The following is a 25129-nucleotide window of genomic DNA, read 5'->3' as shown; positions in this document are numbered from 1 at the left end:
AACACATCTGCATCTATGATGCAAGCAAGACAGCCATACCTCCTGTATTAGGGTTCTCCAGGGAAATAGCAGCAGCAGGAGAGAGAGAGCTAGAGACACAGCTGCAGAGATACAGACAGGAGGAGATTCCATAGAGGAACTGGCTCACAAGGCTATGGAGGCTGAGCAGTTACAATCTGCCCTCTGCAAGATGAAGGCTGCCAGGAAAGCCAGCTTGTAATCCAGTCCAAGTCTAAAGGCCCGAGAATCAGGCTGATGGTGTAAGTCCCAGTCCGAGTCCAAAATCCTGAGAACCAGAGGCACCAATGTCCAAGGGCAAAAGATAGATGTCGCAGCCCCAGCAAAAAGATATTGAATTCGACTTTCCTGTGCCTTTGTGTTCTAGGCAGGTCCTGAGTGGGTTGGATGATACCCGCCTACCCCTCACCCCACGTTAGTGAAGGCAGTTTTCTTAGTCTACTGACTCAAATGCCAATCCCTCTCCTGGAGACACTCAGAAACAATGTTTGACCAACTATCTGGGCACCCTTCACCCTACTCAAGTTGACCACACAAAATTATTATTTTTAAGATTTTTTATGTATTTATTCATGAGACACACACAGAGAGAGAGGCAGAGACACAGGCAGAGGGAAAAGCAGGCTCCATGAAGGGAGTCGATGCAGGACTCGATCCCAGAACCCTGGGATCATGACCTGAGCCATCCAGGTAGATGCTGAACCACTGAGCCACCCAGATGTCCCGACACGTAGAATTATTAACAATCCCACCTCCTTGGCTCCATTTTCATTGAACAAGCTGTTCTGTCTTCCATTGAAAGCCACTCTCATCTCTGCCCTGGACCCATATCTCTCGGTGTCTCTGGGAGCCAGAGTCCCTTTTTCTCTGAAATATTTCTCTCTGTCTCTGTTCTTGTTTCTTTCCCATTAGCTTCAGCTGAAAATAATCACCAGAAGCCTCTGCCACTTGCAAAGGGGACGATGCTTTCCTGGTTCTATCTCTAGTTGTATTCACTTTCCTTCTTGTCATAATCCACATTCTTGAGAATTCTCTCCGGTTACTTTCTCCACTTTTTAATCCCTTATGTCTTCTTTAACCTGTTACAACATCCTGCCTCCTCATCCGTATACACAGTCCTCATCCTCATCCTCATCCCCATCCCACACACACTCTAAAACTTCTCTGAGGATGGCCACACACATCACTGTTCCAGGCTCCATATCACAAAACTCTGCTGTCATCAACTGCTGCCTACTTCCTCCCACTCACAAACCCATTGGCGTTCCAGGACACTGTTCTCTCTTTATTCCCACAACTCTGTCTTGGTCTTTTCTAGAGGGGGCTCTTCTCTGTCTGCACATCAGCATTAATATTCTCTCTTGCTTCCCTCCTCATGCTCTCAGATACTCCTGTAGCTTCTTCAGTCACCCAGACAGCCCCTGATTCAGTGATTTCCAGTCCCAACCATTCTGCTGAGCCCTAAACTGGGACTCAGCTGCCTCCTGAGCATGCCCACTTAATTGTCCCTGACATATCTCAAATGCCCTAAGTTTAAGACCAAATTCATTATTTACCTGTTTAAATATGCCCTCCCCCCGCCCCCCGCCAAGGTCTCCACCTAGGGGAATAGCACCACTCTCACGGGAGCATCTGACAGAGCCACCATCCCCTACCAATTATTAGACCCTAAGGATTCGGCCTTCCTTAATTTAGCTCATGTCCATTAACAATGACTCTGCCTCAGCTCAGATCCACACAATTTCTGTCCTGGACAGTTGTACCCGCCTTATAATTAACCCCAATCTCCAACTTTGCCCTCCCTCCTAACCATTCCCTACTCTGCTGCCAAATTCATCTTTCTAATACAAACATTTGATCATCTGGATAACATGATGAAAATCTCCCTTGACAAGAAAGTGCAAGTTCCTCAGTCTGGCAGACAGGGCTTCGTGATCTGGTCACTGTTCACTTTTCCCACCTGACCTCTTGCTGCATCATCCCCTACACACTGGCCACACGAGGTATGTTTACAGGTCTGTGAAGACATCACCCTCTTCCATGTCTATGACTTGTCAATGTGCTATTTTTAGTGCTGTTTTTCTTTCTGGTATATCCTTCTTCTATCTTACCCCCTTCTTAGTTGGCTATAATTAAACTAGTTAGATTCCACAACTATTAACAGATTATTGCTGCATTTAGGAGATGTGTTTGTAATCTAACGAAGCAATGAAAATATTAGAATTTGTTAAGGTGATTTGGTGTTAAAATATATTTATCATTTTGGTTCCCACATATTTAAAGTTTCAAAGCAAGTTCAGCAGCTGATATTAGCTTATTCATCTACTCACTTATTCTTTCTCCCTACAAAAAAAAAAAAAAAAAAGCTCCAGAGATCTCAGGTGTGTTGTTGCTGTAGATCCCAGAGGCCTAGAGCAGTGCCCAGAAAGAGGGTGGGAGTCAATCCCTCTGTGTCAAATAGGACAGTGAATAATACTCAATCTTAAAGAACTCAGCCCTGTAGTCTTTGGGTATCCTCCCCTGATGTCCCCAGAGGAGGACGTATGGGAGCATCTTCTCCTGTGACCCAACATACCCTTGGCTTCTCTCTATCACAGCGTGCTGAACAGCATGTTGTGACTTTCCGTAGCCCTGTCTCTTCCTGCTGCCCCTGTGACCTTATTGTCACCTCCTTGAGAGCAAGGACTGTCTCTTATGTCTCTATTTGCAACTTTAAGCATAGTGCCAGGCATATAGTAGATGCGCAAAACATGTCTAAAGCAATTAACCCTGTTGCCCCTTCTAGGAGAGCAATCCACACGCATTGTCTCATTTCGCTGGCCTGCAAACATGCTTTTTTTTTTATTTAAATTCAAATTAGCCAACATATAGTACATCATTAGTTGCAGAGGTAGAATTCCGTAATCATCAGTTGCATAGAACACCCAGTGCTCATCACATACCTTAACGCTCATAATGCAATTACCTCATCCTCCTGCCTCCTCCCCTCCAGCAACCCTTGGTTTGTTTCCTAGAGTTAAGAGTCTCTCACGGTTTATCTCCCTTTCTGATTTCTTCCCAGTCTTCCCTCCCTTCCCCTATGATCCTCTACACTGTTTCTTATATTCACATATGAGTGAAACCGTATGATGGTTGTCTTTCTCTGACTTATTTCATTCAGCACAATAACCTCCAGTTCCACACACATCAGGGTAAATAGTAAGATTTCATCCTCCGTAAACATTTGAGAAAAGGAGTTCTAGCTTGCTAATCTCTCCTACTGCCTACTACCATGCTGTTCACATTCTAGACACACAATACATGCTGAGTTATATTACCATTAGTGTTTCATATGCTCAGGTAAACCTAAATGGAGTTCATCAAAAACAACAAGATGCTCATTTTTACAATGCTGACCAACAGCATGATGCCATGATATTGAAACAGATGGTTAGTTGCAACTTTTATAATTATGTGAAATACATTCTTTCAAACAACAAATTGTTGTAGGGCTTTTGGCATCTAGTCCATATCTAATAGTCAGCATTGTTTCTGTTAGGATTTTGTGCAAAGGTGCTCATTATCTTTAATCAGAACCTCCTAGAAGGATAATTCTCTACAGCCGGAATGTCCAACCTACCACAACCTGGATAAAATGGCCTACAGAATGAGTCAACTCCCTTTGCTGCCGTTGCATGTTCACCAAGCCTATGCATTATTAATTTGTTGGACTACAGAAAGTAGGAGATTTCCTGGTCTGCTTCCTGGACAGTGTTTACTTAGTCCTGAAAAATTCTCACTCTGAATCTCTTCTTGTGAGATTTCACATCTTTTGGAATGTTACCCCTTACCTACTAAAATTGTATGTATCAACATTTATCTTACAGTAGCTATAACAAACTTTTTTAACATTATAAACACCCTTACACCTAAATTGAGATTTGGGAAGAAAAGAGGGTTTTTATATGATTTTGAGAGTAGATTGCTTCAGCCGTTGGCTAATTCCATCCAAATTATGTTTAATTTTTTATAATTTCTAAGGTGCATAAAAACATGTTTGCTTTTACTAATCCAAATGTTAACCCAACATATTGATTATCATGGAGAGGATATAAATTCCAATCACAGTAGAGTCACACTCTACCAGATTAGATTCTAAAGTCAGTCAACATGATTTGGCAAAAATCATGTGGAAAAAAAAAAAAAAAACTTACCCTTGACAATCACCCAAACAGAGGTAGACATATTCTTTCTCTGCCAATCCCAGGCCCCCAAATTTCTCTCACGTTACCACAGACTGCTGTTTCATCAGTTCCACACCAAATAAAGCTCCTGACTTGCATGTAAAAGCCATTTTGTATGAATAACATCTGTCTGCAAAAGAAGAACCATTTTCAGCAGCGTGAGATGTTCATGCAACCAGGCCCCCAGGACCAACAACAGATCCATTTTCCTTTTCATTCTCGTTGAAGGTACATGGTCTTTGATGGAATAGGGAGCAGAACCATCATACTATTCTTTCTCTCTCTATCCCTTCTCTCTCCCTCTCTGAGATGATTCATAAAAGTCAAATGCACATATTTTGTGTCTATACTGGGAGTTTTCTTTACTGTTCTCAATAGCGTATTACAGAACCAACTATAATCAAGAGCTTATCTACTCACCCCCTTCCAACAGTTTCCCATTTCTGATCATCACAGTGTGATTTCTTTTCTGGAGTTCTGAGTTCTCTGTACCCTGGTCATATAAGAACAAACTGGGTGTGTCTATTTCTTCCAGTTTTTAATGAACACAGAAGAGAGTTCTGGTGACATTCTCTGGGGTTGTATATTCAGGACCTGGTCCGTTTTCTCAGAGCTAATGGCACCCACTATGGCATACACCTGAGGAGATATGCTGGGTATTTGGGGTATGGGAAGTGGTCTGTTCACTTACAACAGGGGCTTCTTTTAAGAGATTTTAAGTTCTAGCTCTGAGGATAGTCTTTAATTTGCTCCCTAACTGAGCTTCTACAAATTTAATTAAAACTTCATCTGGCATCTAGCTGTGCCCAGCTCTCACTGAGAGGTCCACTGCAAAGACAAAAGATGGACAAGAATTTTTTAAAAGAAACGTAATGTGAATAGGATTTGAAAGTCTCCACAGATGAAGTGGAGCAGAAGGGGCAGGGCTGAAAATATACAATGTTTTTAATCCTCTTTACTGCCTTGAAAGGTGTTATTTTTTCCCCCACTTTACAAAGGAAGAAACTAAGGTTTAAAGATGTTTGCTCCAAGCCTCACAGATAGTAGGTGGTACAGCAGGGATTCAGGCCCTAATCTGTCTGGCTCCCACTCTCTCAGCTTTCATCAGACCACATGATTAGTGCTACTCCTGAATCTCACGGTTTCACCTTTCTCAAAAAGGTACTTATTTCTATAACATGTTCTTCCTAATGAAGCCATGAAATTTGTAACTACTGATTCCTTTCAAAAATTTCCATACAGCAGGTGAGATTGTTGGACCACTCCAGCTTTTGAAAAGGATTAGAAATCTTAGATAAAGTACAAAAAAACAAGAAATCAATTCTCAGGCCAAGAGGGCAGGTCAGAAGAGCACTCAGTCCACCTTTTGTTCTCAGATCCTTTGGCCAAAGAGATGCCCTAGGCTTTTTATTTTTACAGACTCAGCAGACACAGGGGACAGAAGATAATAAGGTCCATGGTTAGCCCAAGTAGGAGTCCCAACAGGTGATGGTCTAGATGAAGAGGAGATTCCAAAGAGTTACACCCTAATGTGGGGGAAGTCTGGAAAGCAAGACCCCTCCCCCTGAGTCCAAGGTACTGCAGGGAACAGGAATGGTCTCAACCCTCAGCTCTGAGCAGATCAGGGAAAAAAGCCCTAAGAATTTGGAGCTACCAGTTGGTCCCTGTGAGAAGGTAAGTCCAAATTCAAACTACCTGTGAGAACCCAAGATCCTCAACCCCAAAATATCATTGAGAATCGGGGTCTTCATCCAGTGAGGATACCACCTGACAGAAGAGATATTTGGAAATGTTTGGGGAGTTTTTTGAGTTCTCATTATACTAGGAGCACCGCAGGCATTCTTCAGGTAGAAGCCAAGACTTGAAACCTCTATCATAAAGAAATGTGCCATCCAAGATGCTGATAACACTCCTTGAGAAACACTGAGTTAAAGTAGTTAGATGCGCAGAAGCCGCAGGGACCTGAAAGAGCACGGCGGTAAATGCCTAGAGAAGCTCTCCATGATCCCAGAACTCACGCTCTTTCACAACTGCCAGGGAAAAACAAAACCATAGTCAACAATGACAAAATAAATAATAAAGCACAACCCACAACGGACACGTCCCATCCCCACCCCCCATCCCCCCACCACCATCAGGTGATTGTTCTTCTGTGGTGGTTTGTGACCATGGAGCAGGTAAGAGGTCTACGGTGCTTCCCATTGATTAAAAAACAAAAACAAAAACAAAACTTTCATTTCTGGACTTACATGACTTGGGCTTCCCTTCCCGGCTTCCTTTTCGACCTCCTGGACATTGGTGATTCAGTCATCGGCTGCATCTCTTCCAGCTACACCTCCAGTGGCTCCACACAGGCAGCTGGAAGTCCGCCACATTGGGAGCACTGACACCACAAGAACTGGTAAATGCTACCAATCAGGGTTTGGGGGTCCCCCCTGCCCGAGACAGTCGGTTCTTAAACAGCAGCACATTACTGCTGGTAATCCTGGTTGTGGATTTCTCTGGCCCCCAGTCTGCCTGTCCCTAAAGGGGGTATGACACTATGACACCCCCCCCCGCCTTCTTTCTTCTCAGAGATGGCGAAATTTATCCAAGATAAGGACAACAAAGATGTTAAACTATTCAAATATTGAGTGACTTTTGACAACATAAATTAGTTTTTATCATTTTAATGAATAACATCTGACTATTAATGACACATTCCCTTTCTTTTCTGAGAACAGAACAGGACATCCAGAATCTTGCCTGGCTTTTTATTACCTTCCACCCTCTTCCACTCAGGAGGATATTCAAAGGATTTCTCAATGAAAGATTAAATTGCTCATCTAGTCTGAAGGTGAAAACACCCTCCAACTGTTTGTATAATACATTATTGCTTTATATTTGTATACAAGTATATTTTACAATGTGCCTTATCTTATTTGAATCTACTAACACTTATTTTTATTTTAGAGCCCAACATGACTCTCACCTTGCGTTTTTCCCCTTTCCTTACAATATGAAATAGACCTTCTCTGATAAAATATGGCCTGAATTCCAATTTCAAGTGCAGAGTAAGGATGCACGACGACTACATTTAGATCCATATCTTGGGCTTTGTGCTCTGTGCTCCCAACACCTGAATTAACATCAACTGTGTCTCTCATTGAAAATAGATGTTGAGGGATCCCTGGGTGGCGCAGCGGTTTGGCGCCTGCCTTTGGCCCAGGGCGCGATCCTGGAGACCCAGGATCGAATCCCACGTCGGGCTCCCAGTGCATGGAGCCTGCTTCTCCCTCTGCCTGTGTCTCTGCCTCTCTCTCTCTCTCTCTCTCTGTGACTATCATAAATAAATAAAAATTAAAAAAAAAAAACCCAAGAAAATAGATGTTGACTCCGGACAGCGTGGATATTTATCATCGTGAAGAAGAATATGCATAAGGTAAGCAATTCAGATAAAATTAGAAAACTACTACAAAACAGGTGCTTTTGTAATTTATGGCATGCTTTTGAGAACCAGGAGGAGGGGACAGCCGGCCCCCGGGTGGGCAGTTGGGGGGCAAAGCAGGGCACAGACCAAGTAGAAGAGTCAGGAACAAGCGGCAAGAAGGCAGCGGGCTCCTCGGGTCAGGAGTTACTGGCTCTCAAGCTTGTTTCTCTCCTCCTAGGGAGAGAATGTTACTCGAGGACTGGGTGCACAAGACTCTGGAGACAAAATTCTGAAGACAAATTTGCAAGAGATGGATCTGCCGAGAAAAGCCTAAGAGAAATATGTTTTCCACACGGAAGGAACCGCCTTAGGACATTTGTAGGGAGAAGGGGAATATCAAGATCTGGACAAAACGAGGTAAAGACTGTGTATGGGCAAGGGGACCGTGAAAACTGGCCAAACGAGGAAAGGAAGGGGCTCTGGGGCAGAGAGGCTGCGTCATGGAACACCCACATCGGTCGCCGACGAGGCTGGCTGACCCAGCTCCTGTGACACAGCTCTTCCCGTCGACAACGGGACGGAGACCGCGAAGGGTGCCACCTGCAGAGACTGATCTTGAACTCTTGCCCGCCCAGGTGGTTGTCCCATCTCCCTGTCCAGGTGCCAGTGGGCGCTCGCTGAGGTCTCTAAGCCTCCCCTCTGATTTAGGATGAAGAGCTTGGCCTCGGTGGAGGAATTGCAGGCATCACTGTGCGGTCAACAAACACTTTTCACCCAAGCCCATGGGAACCACCACTTGTGTATCCTGCAGATTTTTGACTCTCTTATCTCTTGAAACGGGCAAATATATATATATAACTTGATGACTTACTCCTTTTAGGGTGAAATAAGTGAGATGAACACGCAAGGTGATAAAAGACACATGTTGGTTGCAAAACTGGGTAGTGTAATGGGCGTGGGCAAAGGGGAGGGCTAGCGGCCCTCTTCCCGGGAAAGAAGGGAAGGGGGTTCTCTGCCATCCGTGATCCCGGGAAGCCCCTGCGAGCACAATCACGGCAGTGATCTGTCTCGTCAGCCTCCCTCCGTTCATTCACCCCATAAATACTTCCCGAGCAGCCACCCCGTGTCAAGCCACATTCATGCCACGGTTGGTTTCCTGCAGTGAACAAGGCAGGAAAGGGGCCTGCCCTTGTGGACTTTGCGTTCCAGGCGAGGGGAAGGCAAGCCACGAACCCCCAAGGGGGAATATCAGCTGGAGACGCGGTGCTCGTGGGGACCCCACGTGCTAGGCCAAGGCCGGGGATGGCCCTAATCGTGCCAGCCAGGAGGTCGCTCCAGGAGGGCGATGTTTAGAGTAAGCAAGTGCGCGTGCAGGGCAGCCAGCAGCGCCCCAGGGGGCCCGGGAGAGGAGGTGCATCCCCAGCAGGGCACCTCGGGGTCACGGACACAGAGGCACTGTGGCCGGAGTGCTGGGGGGACCCCATGGAGGCCATGGCCCGGCAAGTGGCCCGCGCGAGCAGGAAGGCCGTAGCAGGGCCTAGAAGGGGGGAGATCGGCCTGGTGCTTCCAGGTCACACGGGCCCCAAGCACAGGTGGACGATGAGGGTCAGAAAGAAGCAGACGGACAAACGCCCACAGTGAGTGATCGTGGACCTCGCCCTCGAGGACTCGACAGCCACAGTGACAGCCAGCAGTGCCCGGGCCAGGGCACATGTCAGCAGCATCCCCAGGACGGGCCACATGGAAGGAAAAGCAGGAATCACAAGCCTTCGGCTGGTGGCTGCCAGCAGTCCTCGGCCTGGGGCGGCATCGCCTGATGTCCTGCCTCTGTCTTCTCACGCTGCCTTCGCTCTGTGTGTCCGCGTCCCCCTCTCCTCACGATGACCCCACTCATGGGACTTAGGGCCCATCCTTGTCCAGCATGACCCCATCTCAACTTTTTTCTTTAAAGACTTTATTTATTTATTCATGAGAGACACAGAGAGAGGCAGAGACACAGGCAGTGGGAGAAGCAGCCTCCATGCAGGGAGCCCGACGTGGGTGGGACTCGATCCCGGGACCCCGAGGTCACGCCCTGGGCCCAAGGCAGACGCTCCACCGCTGAGCCCCCAGGTGCCCCATCTCCATCTTAGCTTGACGACCTCTGCGAAAACCCTATTTCTGAACAAGGTCATATTGACAGCTTCTGGGTGGAGGGGGATTGCAGGGACACTGTACAACCCCGTAGAGCAGCGAGGGCGGGGCGGCAGGGCTGTCCTCGAGAAACGCTCTCTCTCGAGCAAACTCACGGAGCAAGTCTTATTTCGGGCCTCTCTAGGAATCAAACGGCCCCACAGACATACAGGAGGGCGGAGGGAACCAGGGTACGGTTCTATCTTCTAGAAACACATTTCTTAAACCTTCATGGCAGAGCTTCCGACCTGATTATAAAGGATTTTTTAAAACGTGTTTATCGTGTAGAATTGACTAGTTTTGCTAAGTGCAACTTGCCTTTCAAGGTTCAGTGGAGATTAGTGGACTTTGGTCTGATGTCAAAGGGAAAGTGGCCTTGTTGGGTCACCGTGTGCTTCCCCATCCACCTTCGTCAGCCCTCTGGGATGCTGGTATTGAAGAGACGAAACACAAAACTGCTGTGAGAGTAAATGATATTAGCCATTTCTGGGAAAACATGATTTGTCTTTTAAAAACTCGTAGCAATGTTCTGGGCACTACAGGCCTGGCTCCCGACGCTCCCTGCAGCAACAAGAACCAAGGCTGTTGCCGCCCCTTGCCTGTGGTTTCTGGTCTCCCCAAAGGCACCGCGTCGCCGGCCCAAGGCCCGTCCACGTGGCTGCCACGTGGGGGGTTATTCTGACCCCAGGGAACAAGTTGGGAGGTGCAGGCGACGTGACCTCACGGTCGGTCCGCACCTTCAGCTCCTCCTGGGTGGCCCCCCGAGGAAGCAGCAGTGGGAACGAGGCGGCCTCGGCAGGTGTCTCTGGCTTTGCCGTCTCCATCGCCAGCCTGGGCCCACGTGAAAATCCGCAGTCAGGGGCCCGATGCTGAACGGGGGGCCGCTGCAAGGGCGGAGGGGCTCCCCCAGAAGGAAACCACGCAGCCAACAGAATTCAACCTGGCGAGTCGCTCCGGGCTCCCTGGAGACCCAGGGACGAGTCTCAAACCCGGACTGTCCCCGGGGGAGTGAAGTCCGTCTAACGGGAGTGTCCTGAAAGGCCTGAGGGCCACGGGGAAGGCCACGCAGGGCGGGACCGGGCCGAGCTAATCGTGACGGGCGCTGCTTTCCCAGCCAGGAAGGGAGAGGCCAGCGGCCCGAGCCTCCTAGAGTGGGGCGGCACGCGTGGTGCTCCAGGCCGGGTTCACGGGGGCGTGGGGGGGTGGCGGACGGTGGGCAGATCAAGGGGCGTGGAGGACTAAAGGGGAGAAGCACCAGGGGCCACACTCGCAACTACTCGGGTTCCAGAGAGCGGTGTGGCTTCGTAGGCAAGGCCTTCAAAATCGCCCTGGCTTGGAGGCTCTCGTTGGGCCGCTTCCTGGTTGACCTTGGGCAAAGGTGAAACCCTTCAAGCCTCAGCTTCTGGGCCTGAAAAAAAATGAAGTAGGAGGAACACTCGATTCTCAGGGTTGTTTGAAGAAAGAATGAGAGAGTGCGCGGCAGACGTTGGTACAAGCCAGGCCCCAAGAAGGATTGAAATCTCGCCTCTTGCAGCAACACGGATGGGCGGATGGGCCTGGAGCCTTCCTGCAGAGCGGAAGCTTCAGACGGGCGAAGGCAGACACCGGACGATTCCACTTATACGTGAAATGGGAAAACAAGCAAACAAAAACCGAACCAGAAACAGAATCAGACACAGCAAACAAATGGTTCGCCAGAGGGAAGGAGGGCCCCTGGGAGGGGGATGCAGCAAGCGGGGGAGCGGGATTCGGAGGTGCAGGATCCCAGATATGAAACAAATGAGACACAGGGATGCAACGTGTGGCATAGGAATGACGTCGACAATATCGTGAGGACTTCATACGGTGGCAGATGGTAAGTAGACTTATTGCGGTGACTGCCCCATAGCGCGTGGATGCCGAGTCCCTGTGTGCGCACCTGCGCCTAGTACAGTATCACATACCCGTGGTTCTTCAATTAAAAAAAAAGAAATTAGTACAATGTTTGATATATAAATTCTCAGTAGGCACTAACAACAACAAACAATAATAATGATGATGATCCACACATAACTGGGGTTTTTATAGTAATGTGCGAACACTTTAGTCAAAAGTCCTCACCTTCAGTGAGGGATGATTTGTGCGTGTGAATTTTCTAGACCTGACATTCAGCACAGAGTCTCTAGCCGACATCTCACAGCCCCTATGCTGGCAAACTATTCATTTTAAGTAGTTCACTGTCCTCCATCACTTTCTCTGCCACATAATTTTACCATCTGTCCTCCCATCCCTTCTTAATCAGAATAACCCTAATAGGCAGTCCTGGATCTAGTGATTTTTTAAACCACGAGAATACGGAATGAGAACCAGATGGTAAATTTGAGCATATCTAGGACAATCACTTTTTTTAGCTACAAAAACAAACAAAATTAAATAGTGGTTTCTCTTTTTTATACATTGGCTTCCCTGGCCAGATATCTCCTTGAACTCTATCCGATGACGAAAAATTTCCATCTGCGCATCAAGTAGCACCAAACTACAGGTCATCAAAGAAAGCGTAGTTTGCTTGAGCCATTTCAGAATCTCAGGTGGTTGTTTCTTACTGCCTGCACCAATCAGGCATTTTCTGTGGTTCTAAGTTGAAGGGCAAATGGGAGAGATTATTCTGAAAAAGATAAATGCTTGAAGAAAATTTCGCATGAACCAAGGGGAGATGGACAGCACGTGCTGATACACAATTATGTAAATGACCAGGCTCTAGAGCTGCCCCCTTGACATCTGCATGGTGACCCACAGCCTTCGCAGACACGCGCAATGATGAGGCGCGCTCCCACAAAGGTCCTTTCCTGGGGTTGGAGCCTGGTGTGCCCTTTGGGATCTAGAGCCTACTGTATTAGTTAGCAAGACCAGTTCATTCCTTTTTCAGTCGAAGATTTGTGCTCCAATGACTTGATCAATCTGATAACACTAAAAAAAGAAAGAAAAAGAAAGAAAGAAAGAAAGAAAGAAAGAAAGAAAGAAAGAAAGAAGAAAGAAAGAAAGAAAGAAAGAAAGAAAGAAAGAAGAAAAGAAAGAAAAGAAAAGAAAAGAAAAGAAAAGAAAAGAAAAGAAAAGAAAAGAAAAGAAAAGAAAGAAAAGAAAAGAAAAAAGAAGAGAAGAAAAAAAGAAAAAGAAACATTCTGGTCTCAAACATTTTCTTCTGAGAAAAGCAGTGAATGACATAATACTTCTATACATAGTCCAGACATGTCGATTTCTTTTCCAAAATTGGACATTTTTTGAAGAGTCCATAAAAACTATCAAGTCGATTCTGGCAGAGACATTACCTCAGGATAATGGATCAATCATCTCAAACCTTTCCGTGTCCTCTTGGATTTTAATGCCATTTAAACAATTTCCTATACTTTCGGCTATTCCCACTGAGACACTAAACTATTTTTTATGAAGAATTATTAAATTTAGAGTTTTTTTTTAAAAAAAAATGCATTAGCTCAACAAACGTGTCCCTTTCCCCCTGTTGTGTGTCTCTGTACAACACCAGAGACGGCGATGATGTTTTCACATTTATGCTTTTTATCAGATATTCAAGGAGGGGTCTCCCTCAAGAAAGGAGAAAAACCATGCTCCTGCTCTGGAAATACAAACATCAGAAGATACCCTCTTCTACTTGGGAATTCAGTCGCATTAAGAACACCTCGTTGTTTAGGGACATGTTTTTCCCAACATAAAAGCTGCTCATGTATTCCAGACATGCACTGATCAGCCACGCAGCTCTTGGCCTGCAACTGAGAGGGAACTTCCTGTAGGCTCCGTTTGAGACGTTTTTGTAGCTTATTGAAACAGAAATGACCGGATGCCGACTGGCTTCCCACTCGTCTGCTCCGAGTGACAACCACACAGGCCTACGGAATCGTCCTGGGCTGGGGACACGCAGTTTACACGCATCCCATCTCCGCGCGGAGCAGGAGCCCGGCGCAGGGCTCGATCCCACGACCCCGAGATCACGACCTGAGCCAGAACCAAGAGTCGGGCGCTTAACCATGGTGCCCCCTCCTGTGGGTTTTATAAGGTACCCCCCACCCCCTGCTCTCCAGGTATGGCAAATACCATATTTGGGTTAGTCGCATCATGTTGATCTGGCCTCTCAGTTTGGGGTAAACAAGTTTTCTTGGACAACTTGTCTGCATTGACTAGCGGTTTCTCTGGGCTTAGAAAAGCAATCAGAAAGAATAAAAATTCATTTTTCACTTACAGTGCGTTCCTGAGGTTCATGTCTGTCTTTTTTACCAAGTGCTTTGAGTAGGTAAAAGTAGTTCTTGACTTTTTTCATACACGAATTTTATTAGAAAAATACTCTGAGGAAAAAGAAAACTATTTCGTTCCTAAAGTGTCACTTGCATTTTCTTGGATGGGAAAAACAACAACAACAAAAAAAGCTGTTTACTTGGAAGAAAATAGAAGACCTCCTGTAACACCCAAGTTTTGCTTCTGTCTCATCAATGACTCGAATGACTTCCGGCCCCCGTCAGCATCGAGGTGTGACGTCTCCCCCCCCTTCATCTGCCTTCGGGTGATCGATCTTGTTGGGGAGAGTTTGGAACGTTTATGAACTCTGGCTTGTACCAATATGAGTTATTATGCCCCGTGTGATTAAATCATACATTTCCTGCTACATCAAGGTTATCCGGATGGAGCAAATTCCATTTTGTTGTAGGTAAAAGCAAGCTGCCCTACATGGGTCTGATAGCGCAGCATTAAAAGTCTGCTACCTTAGGGGTGTTTTTGGCTTTTTCGATTAAAATGCCTGATAAAGACATTTATATACTTTCATTTGCCATTTATTGCCTGTGAGTTGGAAGTCTATTCTCCCAAAATGTCTTTGGTTATAGGAGGGAAAAATTTGGAGACCGCGTCTCTGTTACTTCCTAGAGAAAATGAGTCCTTTATTTATATCATTAAGCCACTTCTGTCTCTAAATTGTTCTGCTAGTAATTGATACGTTGTCTTCTAAAGGTTTTTACACCATGAGTGCTGTGTTGCTTTAAAAACAGTGAAGAAGTACTTACGCACTTGGAATTCTGTTCCTTTAGGAGGGAAATTAAAAATGAGAGAGAAGGGGAGAGAAAAAAAGAAAAAGTAGTTTTCAAAGTGTTTAAAAGTTCAAGGTTTGGGGGGAAGAAACATATGAAATGTAGACAAAGAAAACAATGAAAAACAATGTTTGATAAGTGTTGAAATTCAGAGTGCAGGTAGCTGCTCATCTGTGCCACAATCACAGGGAACTGGAGCCTCTTTCAGAGCAAGGACTAGAGGTTTTCGGTGTTCCAGAACCATCTGCAAGAGAATGCAGACACTTTTATAACTCTATTTATTTATTTGTTTACATTCAAGTATAATTAACATATAGTGTCAGGTGTACCATCTAGTGACTCAGTAATTCTGTACATTTCTCCGTGCCCTAAAGAAGTCTGCTCTCGATCCCCTAATCACCTATCTCACCCATGTCTCCCCACCCCCACCCAGCCCTCTGGCAACCACCAGTTTGTTCTCTGTATTAAGAGTCTGGGGTTTTTATTGGTTTGTTTGTCTCCTTTTTTCTTTATTCATGTGTTTCTTCAATTTGCATATGAGTGAATCATACGGTATTTGCCTTTCTCTGATGGACTTATGTCGCTGAGCATTATACCCTCTAGGCCCATCCATGCTGTCACAAATGGCAAGATTTCATTCTTTTTCACGGCTGGGTGGCATTCCTCTTCTTCATCCACTCATCTGCCCGTGGACACTTGCCTGCTTCTGTATCTTGACTATAGTAAATAATGCTGCGATTATCATCGGGGCGCATGTATCTTTTCAAGTTAGTGTTTTTGTCTTCTTTGGGTAAATACTTGGTAGTGGAATTACTGGATCCTATGGCATTTCTATTTTTAATTTTTTGAGGCGCCTCCGTACTGTTTACCAGAGTGCACAAGGGTTCCTTTTTCTCCACATCCTTGCCAACACTTATTTCTTGTGTTTTTTACTTTAGCCATCTGACAGGTGTACTGTGATGTCGCGCTGTGGTTTTAATTTGCATTTACCTGATGACTAGTGATGTAGAGCATCTTTCCGTGGGTTTGTTTGTCATCTGTATGTTTTCTATTGAAAAATGTCTATTCAGGTCCTCTGTTCATTTTTTAACCGAATTATTTGGTTTTTTTGTTTGTTTGTTTTGTTTTGTTTTTTGGTGCTGGGTGGTACAAGTTCTTTATATATTTTGGATATTAATAATCCCTATCAGATATATCGTTTGCAAATACCTTCTCCCATTCAGTAGGTTGCCCTTTTGTTTTGCTGATGGTTTCCTTCACTGTGAAGCACTTTTTATTTTGGTGTAGTTCCAATAATGTAATTTTGCTTTGCTTTTGTTTCCCTTGCCAGGGGAGATATATCGAGAAAAATATTTCTACAGCTGATGTCAAAGAAATTATACAAGGCGGGTTCCAGGGCTCCACACCATTGATGATCTATCAGAAGAGCTAAGGAGAGACCCAAGGATTTGCATGTTAACCACCTCCCAGGTGATCTGTATGCACAATGGAGCCTGAGAACTGCTTATATATTCAGTCCAAAGCACTGAAAAATACCACTGGCCCAACCTCTAACTGTCTAGATGGCCTTTAATTTATCAAATAACAAAATCATATATATCTCAGCCAGTTACCACCGTGCTTTGAAGGATGGGGCCCTTTCCATCAACGCCTCTCCTCTCTGGCCTCCACACCTCCAGCAGCTTCCTCGGGGCCTCCTCGCTCCAGCCCTTCTCCTCCTCCTACCCAATTCCCCAAAGAGTGGCCAGAGATTTCTGAAAAATGAAAATAAGACCGTATTATTTTCCTGCCTAAACTCTCCCATGGCTTTCTGAAACATTCAATAAAATTCAGATACTTCTCTTGGGCTGCAAAGCACCCAGGCTGCACCGTCTGCCCGCCTCCCCTCTCCAGCCTCGGTTTCCATCACTCTGCCCTTGGTTTCCGCAGGTCCCCGTCTGCTGCCACGGATCCCTTCGTTCAGATCATCGCCCCTGATAAACCTGCTTCTCCCTTAGGGCTGCTGAACTCTGAACCGAATGGGCTACACCCGGGAAGGTCAACCAGAACAGCTTTGTTCTTCTCCCACCAGTACTCTGGGAAACACTCTGTGACCTGCCGCCGCGAGGAGTAACTGGGCCCCAGGGCCTAACGCACAGTGCGATGAGTCCGACGGTAATGTGCCGGGCAGTAATCCCGTAGGGTGACAAATGTCACCATCGCCACGAAGGCAATCATACTGCAATCCGTAAGTGCGACAGAGCAGCACGTTGTGCACCTTGAGTTTGCACAATGGCACAGGTCAAATTCATTCGATTAAAGCACGCTTCCCCCTTCCCCCTCAAGTCGTGTCAGACAGGGCTCTTAGCTTTCTGCTCACTTTCTAAATTAAAAAGAAAATGTCCCCTCACCCCCAGTGTAATGCTGGTCACCTGTCCATTGCTCAGGTCTGGCCCTGTGCTCAGATCTGGCAGGAGGAGGCCGCTGGGGTGTCCTCATCCCCCCTCTTCTTCGTGCTCTCTCCTCTCACCTACCACCTGGCTCCCCTGCGTGGGGACAAAGTGAGGAGAGATTGGCAAAAAAAAGATGTGCTGGCTGACTGACATACCCGTGCTGCCCTAACTTGAACCGCCTCTTGCTTCCCAGTGCCCTCTGTCACAGCTGACCCCGACATGTGAGCTCCTCCACGTAACACGCGCCACATGCTCTTGAGAGACACCACTGCCGCCACCAGGAGCACCCTACGCACCGGCCCCTCGTGTGAGCAACACATTCTCGGCCTGATGACGATCCGGACCTGCCACGCCCCGGCCACCCGGGACCCCGGCTCTCAGCAGACTGCCTCCAGGTGAAGCTCTCACGCAGTCTCGGGCTGTGCCACCTCCCCAGGGCCCACGTGGTCCTTGGGTACCTTCTCACACGGGCACCCCCCCCAGCACCCTTCCCTGCCATGGTCCCCTTCACTTTACCACTGCCAGCCTCCCCAGCCAGCTCCCGGTCTTCACACTTCTCCAACCAAAGTTTGGGCAACAGACCCTTTGCAGCCCAAATCCCAGACTCTCTAGGAACCCCTTCACATTTCTCTGATGGCAGCAGGAGGATCCCTGAGCTTCTGCAAACAAGTTCTGAGAGAGGGAATAGGAGTCCAGTTTCCCCTTCTTGCAAACATCTCCCCCCCGCCCCAAAGTGGTCAATTCCTGCTTCCTATACACAACTTAGAGGCGGGACCGGGACTGATCCCTTCCCCGCACAGAAAAAGGAAAAAGACATGCCAGTGGCACTTTCTTCTCTACAAACACTTGAGGCACACCGCACTCATTGACTGTGCAGCAGTTCCTTATACGCAGGCCTGTATCAGCAGCAGGCCTACCTCCCCGTAAGTCCCATGGAGGATGTTTCTAGCACTGGGCTGTAGAACTGGAGGAGACTCTATCACTCACTACTCTCAGGTTTGAGAATTTAGTCACCCTAAAAAAGAAAGGCCTGATTCCTTAGGCTGTTCCTTTCCAATTGCTTCAGTCACTCACGGCTGTACGACAAACGATCCCCAAAAGCAGGGACTTAAAATAACAAGTTATTCTTTCTCAGAGTTCTGTGGGTGGCTCTCTTCTTCCGAGTGGAGTGTGATTGTCACTTGGCTGTGCAGCTGCAGTGGTGTGGAAGGCTGATGGAGCCTTTACGCACAAGCCCAGCTCCCAGATGCAGCTCCGTGGAGCCCCTCCCTGCAGCTTGGGCTTCCCGACAGCATGGCCGCTTCAGAGTAGTTGAACTTACACAGAGGCAGTGGCTTCAGAGAGGGAAGTGGAAGCTGCCAGCCTCTTCAGAGCTGAAGGCCTGGAACGGGTACAGTTCTACACCTGCCAAAGCAGGTCACTGGGCCAGCCCAGATTCAAGGGAAGGCAAACAGGCTCGGCCTCTCGATAGGAGGAGATGCATGGAGAGGCATGTCCATGCGGGAAGAGAAAGGTTGGTGAAGACCAACCATCCTTGGAGACTGTTTATCAAACTGACCTCTTTGCCCAGAATGCTCGTGGCCTCCTTGCCACCATCCAGTTCTCAGCTCAAACATCATCACTGACCATCATCACCAAGGCCATCACTAATTCCACTAATTCCACTAATTCCACCAATTCCCTCACTAATTCTCACATAACCCTAGTATCAATCTGGTTCATTTTCTTTATTTCTTATTCTCTGTTTATTGTATTTTGTCATTATTTATTATCTATTGTTTATTATTTATTTTTACACTGTCTGTCCTTAATTCCCCCTCCCCATTGGAACATAAGCTCCCCACTGGAAAGGAACTTGGCTTCCTTATTCTCTGTAGATTCCATAACTCTCTGTGAATAAATAACACCTAGCTCAATTCTCCCATGTTCAAAGCCAGCTCCCAGACACAGTGGCTCATGGACACAGATGTCTTTATATCTATCCAAGGTTTCATGGTACAGTAGCATTTTTGGAACATCCATTTCATTCCTTTTTTTCTCTACAATAATAAAGATAATTATTACTCAGTGGAAGTTTGATATAAAATCAGTATTCTGACTCCCATAACATTTTGTTTTTTGTTTTTGATAAAATGACCTCAGGTTTAATGTAAGTTCGTAATTTTGGGATCCCTGGGTGGAGCAGCGGTTTGGCGCCTGCCTTTGGCCCAGGGCGCAATCCTGGAGACCCGGGATCGAATCCCACATCGGGCTCCCGGTGCATGGAGCCTGCTTCTCCCTCTGCCTATGTCTCTGCCTCTCTCTCTCTCTCTGTGTGACTATCATAAATAAATAAAAATTTAAAAAATAAAGAAAGTTCGTAATTTTAATAAACAGAATTTTATTGTCCCTAGGCAAAGTCAAGGGAGAGCATTCTTGTTATACCTTTGATTTTCCTTCTCATCACAGTTTAATGTTATGGTAAATCAATATCATTAAAGGGACCATATCTTTAGGTGGGAATCAACAACCTAAAGCTTTTATGCAATTATTTTTGGAGTAATAACAACAGCTAAATGTCTTGAGCACTTGCTTTGTGTCAGGTTGTGGGTTAACTGCTTCATGTGGACCAACTCTTGGGTTATTCTAAGCATAATGACCAGAAGAATCTTCCACTGTCTTTGTGCAAGTGTCTGTGACCTCCAGGAATATACTCTTTGCAATTTGAACAATTCTCTCCCGATCCTCTGCAAACTCCACAAGAAAAGAGAGTACTTTGACCTACAAGGTACATAAGTTCTCTTTTACCTCAGCCCTAGAGCAACTATGTTATAATATGCCTTACTTAATTGAGCATAAGACTCAAGCATTTCTTTCTTACTTTGAGATATTAGTTAACTCTTGTCCCTCAAAGAAGTGTCTGTTTCATCAAAAAAAAAAAAAAAAAATACCAGCTATTTGAGCATTAGCTATCACTTTTAAATTATATTTCTATTTAATGACATTTTTCTGCAAAGGAGTAAGGACAATTGCAAGCTCAATGGTTTATACTTCTTATTATGTATACCTGTTAATACCTTAAATAAAAAATAACCTTTGAATGAATATGTAATTATATGATTTGTTAAATGTTATTCTAAAGATCACTTTTTGTTAAAATCCTCCCAAACCACATATGCCTTCCAAGTTGACCAATATGCCCAGGCTGTTCACAAACACTACCCCTAAGGTATAGAACTGAGAAGTCCTTGAAAATACACCCATCCAGTGGTTGCCTCTCAATGCCTATAACTGAGCTGACTATTCCATGCTGAAAACTCTGGTCTCGAGACCACTGTTCATCTAATTGATGGCTACTGTCTTCATCACACAGCTGTTAGCTCATCAGGAAGATAGTTAATAAACATGGCAATATACATTGCATTAACTTTTTGCCCTGAGGTTAAGAATGGGATTATTTTTAAATGTGCTTTTGATGTTCAAAGCTTCCCTAATAAATATGATTAAGTAAAATAAGTTGAGAGAAAGACCATCAATTCAATGAAGATTGCTTAGCATTAGGCAATAGGTTTATATTTGAGTAAAAGGAAATTTAGTGTCTGTACTTCATGGCTTTAAAGAGCATTTGGCTGTGTCCCAGACACTGAGCTTTACCTTCATTGAGCTAAGCCAGGAAAACACTGATTTATGCATCAACAGGATGGTCTTCAATGGAGCCTTATTCAGGGATTTATTTTCGCATGCCATATGTTCTTTTTTCCTTTTATTCATATCAAAATGAGCATTACAATTCTTTGTGAGAATAATAATAGAACATATTCTAAGACTAAATCAACGAAGGGAATAAACAATGTTGAAATAGTAGCCTCCTAAGAACAAAAATGTGTTTTATTAAAGAAACGCTATCCCAAAACTTTTAAGTGAATTTCATATTAAATATTAAACCTCTCTAAAATCTATTTACTCAATTCTTAAAAAACAGAATAATGTAAAATGCACTTGCTGTTACTACTGCAACTACTTTCACTGCAACCATCTCTAATTTCATCCTTCTGCATGCTAACATTTTCGTCCTTATTGACTTAGTCGATATTAGACAAACTCCAGGAATAAAAATTAGCTATATGACATTTAGAACAACAGAGATTATACCAGTCAGTAGAAACACATTTGGTGATAAAATTCTCCTTAGTTTTGATTAGTTTCATTAAGAAAAATAGTCCTGGATTGAAACTTGATATCATTTGTCCAGGTCTAAAATAATTTTTAAAAAATATTTTATATAGTTAATTTAGTCAGTTCCTCCCATGTCAGTCAAATGACTATAATAACCATAATGATGATATTAGTTTGGAGATGATGGCAACCACCTTTGAAGAGGCGAAATTAATTTTTATTTGAATGGGATTCATTTTTTTTTCAAGTACCAAATCAGTACTCCTTGCCCTCTTAGCACAAAATGTACTTGCTGGAATAAAAAAAAAATTTTCATTCAAGCTTCCTGGATTCAGCCTCCCATCTAATTTAATCTTGGGTAAAGGGGAGAATCAGGGTAGCTGTCAGTAAAGGAGGAGCCTCTAGTCTCCTCTCGTTTTAGAAGAGAAAGGACAACTTCTATAGGAGCTTCCTCCACCCAACATGATCTCCATTCACCTATTGCTTTAATGGGTCCCATTTCGTCATCTGATGACAAACTCTAGGCATCTGGAGTATTTGTCAGAGAAGAATTTCCAGTTTCAAGAACAGCTACTCAAAGTATTTTTGAGCCAAAGTACTCTTTCTTTAGATTTCTACAAGAGAGGAATGGAACTATAAACCTTTTGTTTTCAAAACCCTCATGTTCAAGTCAATAAATACTTAAAGTTTATAAGGTTCTGAACTAAGGAGAAGATAGAGATTAGAGGGGTTGAGAGGGTCCAACTGAAACAGAAAGACAAAATGCCACATTTCTGCCTTCCAGTTGCTGATACCTGGTGGGGGAGAAAGACATGCCCTTAACAATCTGGTGTAAGCTGAGCTGTGCTAAGTATGAGGGAAGCTCCAGCTCTTAGAGGCTGATAGAGTTGTGGGTATCTGGGAAAGTTTTCTGGAGAACTGGCAATTCTGTTAAAGTTTCGAAGTCTGCAACAAGGTGGAAGAGAATTACAGACCCAAGAAGGAACTTGCACAAAGTCCCAGCAGCTTGAGATCTCAGATACCATGCTGGGAAGCAGGCTACACTGTGAGGATGCAGTGGGATGAAGTGGGAGATAAAACTGAGAAAGGATGGAAGGCTTTTCTAATTTCTTTGTGACTCTTTTTGTCATTACTATTTGGAGGGGCATAAACACACAGTCCATTCCCAGAACGTGTCATACTATCGTAACACTACCCAGAATCCAAAAGTTGATGCTAAAAGGTCCACTCGTTTCCCCCTGATAGCACCTCATCCCGTAGTGAGTCCATCTCAGGGAGTCCTAAGCCAATCTCCTCTCTAGAGCTCCTGGTATTCCTTCTCCTCACCATGGTTTTCTAGATGGGGGGCCAGCAAACCTTTTCTAAAAAGGGTCAGATAGTAAATATTTTAGGTTTCACAGGCCAAACAGTCTTTGTCACAACTACTCAATGCTGCTATTGTAGCACGAAAGCAGCCATGGACAATACATGAATGATCAGCGTGGCTATGTTCCAGTAAAACTTTATTTACTCATAAATAAAAGCAGACATAAGACCAAATTTGGACCGCTAGCTGTGCTTCAGGGATCCCTGTTACCAGTCTCAACTCCTCTGTCTTCTCCAAAGAATCATAGTTGTTTCTATTCTCTGTCTCCAGTCTGGACTACTAGTTATTTGAAACCAGCAGATTGTCCCACCTTGAGGGATCTAGGGAAGGATTTAATTTTGGAAGCAAAAATGAAAAGAAACTGGTGTTTTCTTATCTAACTCTCAAGATGAAGGATCTAGAAGACAAACTTTTTAGCATTTCTGTAGGGTGTTTTTGTGCTTGATCTCTCTCTCTTTTTTCTAGTTTTACCAAAGACATCTTTCTGCTACTGTAGCGCCTTTGGGCCAGGGCTGGAGAATATAATGAGCTGTATACTGTGTACCAGGAAGGAGGTCAGCCAGGAGTGAGAAGATGAGAGAGGAAGAAAAATACCATTTTATTGTATTCGTAATCTCCAAACCTAGTTATTGAATGCCTATGATTTATCAATCTACTGATTTTCCTTTAGTTATTATAACATAGGAACCAAAAAAATGAAGCTTTTTAACTTTATATACAATGGGGAATCCTTGTGGATTTTTGAACAGAGGAAAGATGTGCTCAGAATTTCTTAAGGAATATAATTATGATAATAATGTGCAATAAAGACAGGAAGCAGAAAAACCAATGGGCTTTAGTTAAAAAGTCTCAGTGACCACTAGACGTTTGAGAGGAGGGAGCGGTGAATGGGGAGAGCACAGTAGCGGAACTACTCCATATGGCATCGTAACGGTAAACATGTCTCCTGCACTTTTCAAAACCCATGGAATGTGCAACACCAAGGATAAACCCTAAAGTAAACCCGGGACTTCGGGTGCTCATGACACGTCAGTCAGTGTATGTTTATCAACTGCAACAAATATATCATTCTGGCGCAGCCCTTGATAGTGAAGGAGGCTGTGCCGGTGGGAGGGAAGGGGTATGTGGGAAATCTCTGAGTTCTCTGTTCAATTTTGCTGTGAACCTACCATTGCTCTGAAAATTAAATTCTTTTTTTTTTTTAGAGTCTCTGACAAGGAATAACCCCAGGCTTGTGTGCATGTCAGGTGGCATATAGATGCCATTGAAGGTCTGGCCAGGTACCATTAATGGGACCACAAAGACAAAATTTCCAAAAGGAGAGTATGGTTGGAGGAGATGTAAGAAGTTTGCCTTAAGACGATGGTCTAGACCGGGTGCCTCTCTGCGGCCAGGCAGTATGCACACTGTACCTTCCCAGACGGCCGCAGCAGGACTCCCCACCCAACACGGCCCTTCCCGTGTGATGCTGACATTCCTCCACGGAGTACGAGGTTTTGTTTCTCCCCTTGAATCTTGGCAGGGAACTGTGATGCTCTGTGATGCCATGGAGTTTCCAAGGCTGGGATATGAAAGGCCATACGGAGTTCATCTAGTCCTCTTGGGACTCTCATTCCGGAACTTAGCCACGGGCCGTGAGAAAGCAGCGAGACCACGTGGAGGCCAAGTGTAACTTTCTGGCTGAGGTTCCCATTGAGGTCCCAGCCAATAGCCAGCATTAGTCTCCTGACATGGTAGGTGAGCCCAAGATGACCCCAGCCCCAAACACCATGCTCTAATGGCAGGAGACCCCAAGCAAAACCTGCCGACCCAAGCCCGGTCAACACCCAGAATAGTGAGAGAAAATAATAAAGGGGGTGCCTGGGTGGCTCAGCTGGTTAAGTGTCTGTCCTCGGCTCAGGCTGTCACCCCAGGGTCCAGGGATGAAGTCTTGCATCGGGCTCCCTGCTCAGCGGGGATGAAGTCTGCTTCTCCCTCTGCCCCTCCGTCCCTCATAGTCTCTCTCTCTTTTCTCTTTCTCAAATACATAAATAAATAAAATCTTGGCAGCGGGGGGAAGAAAGCAATAAAAGGATTTCTGTTGTTTTGATGCAATTCCTTATATGGCAATAAATAGAGAAGCCCAGGTGGGTGGTTGTTGTTATTTAATAAACCAGTAGAAAATAATAGCTAATAATATCATACCTAGTTCTTATGTTCACTTTTTAATATTCTGATCAAATGGACCATGATCTCTTTTACGGATCACCTTATCGCCCACCTTTCTGCAGTGTGCTACCAGGATT

Source organism: Canis aureus, chromosome 4 (assembly GCF_053574225.1).
Source record: "Canis aureus isolate CA01 chromosome 4, VMU_Caureus_v.1.0, whole genome shotgun sequence".
NCBI classification, from domain to species: domain Eukaryota; kingdom Metazoa; phylum Chordata; class Mammalia; order Carnivora; family Canidae; genus Canis; species Canis aureus.
This window is presented reverse-complemented; position numbering follows the sequence as displayed.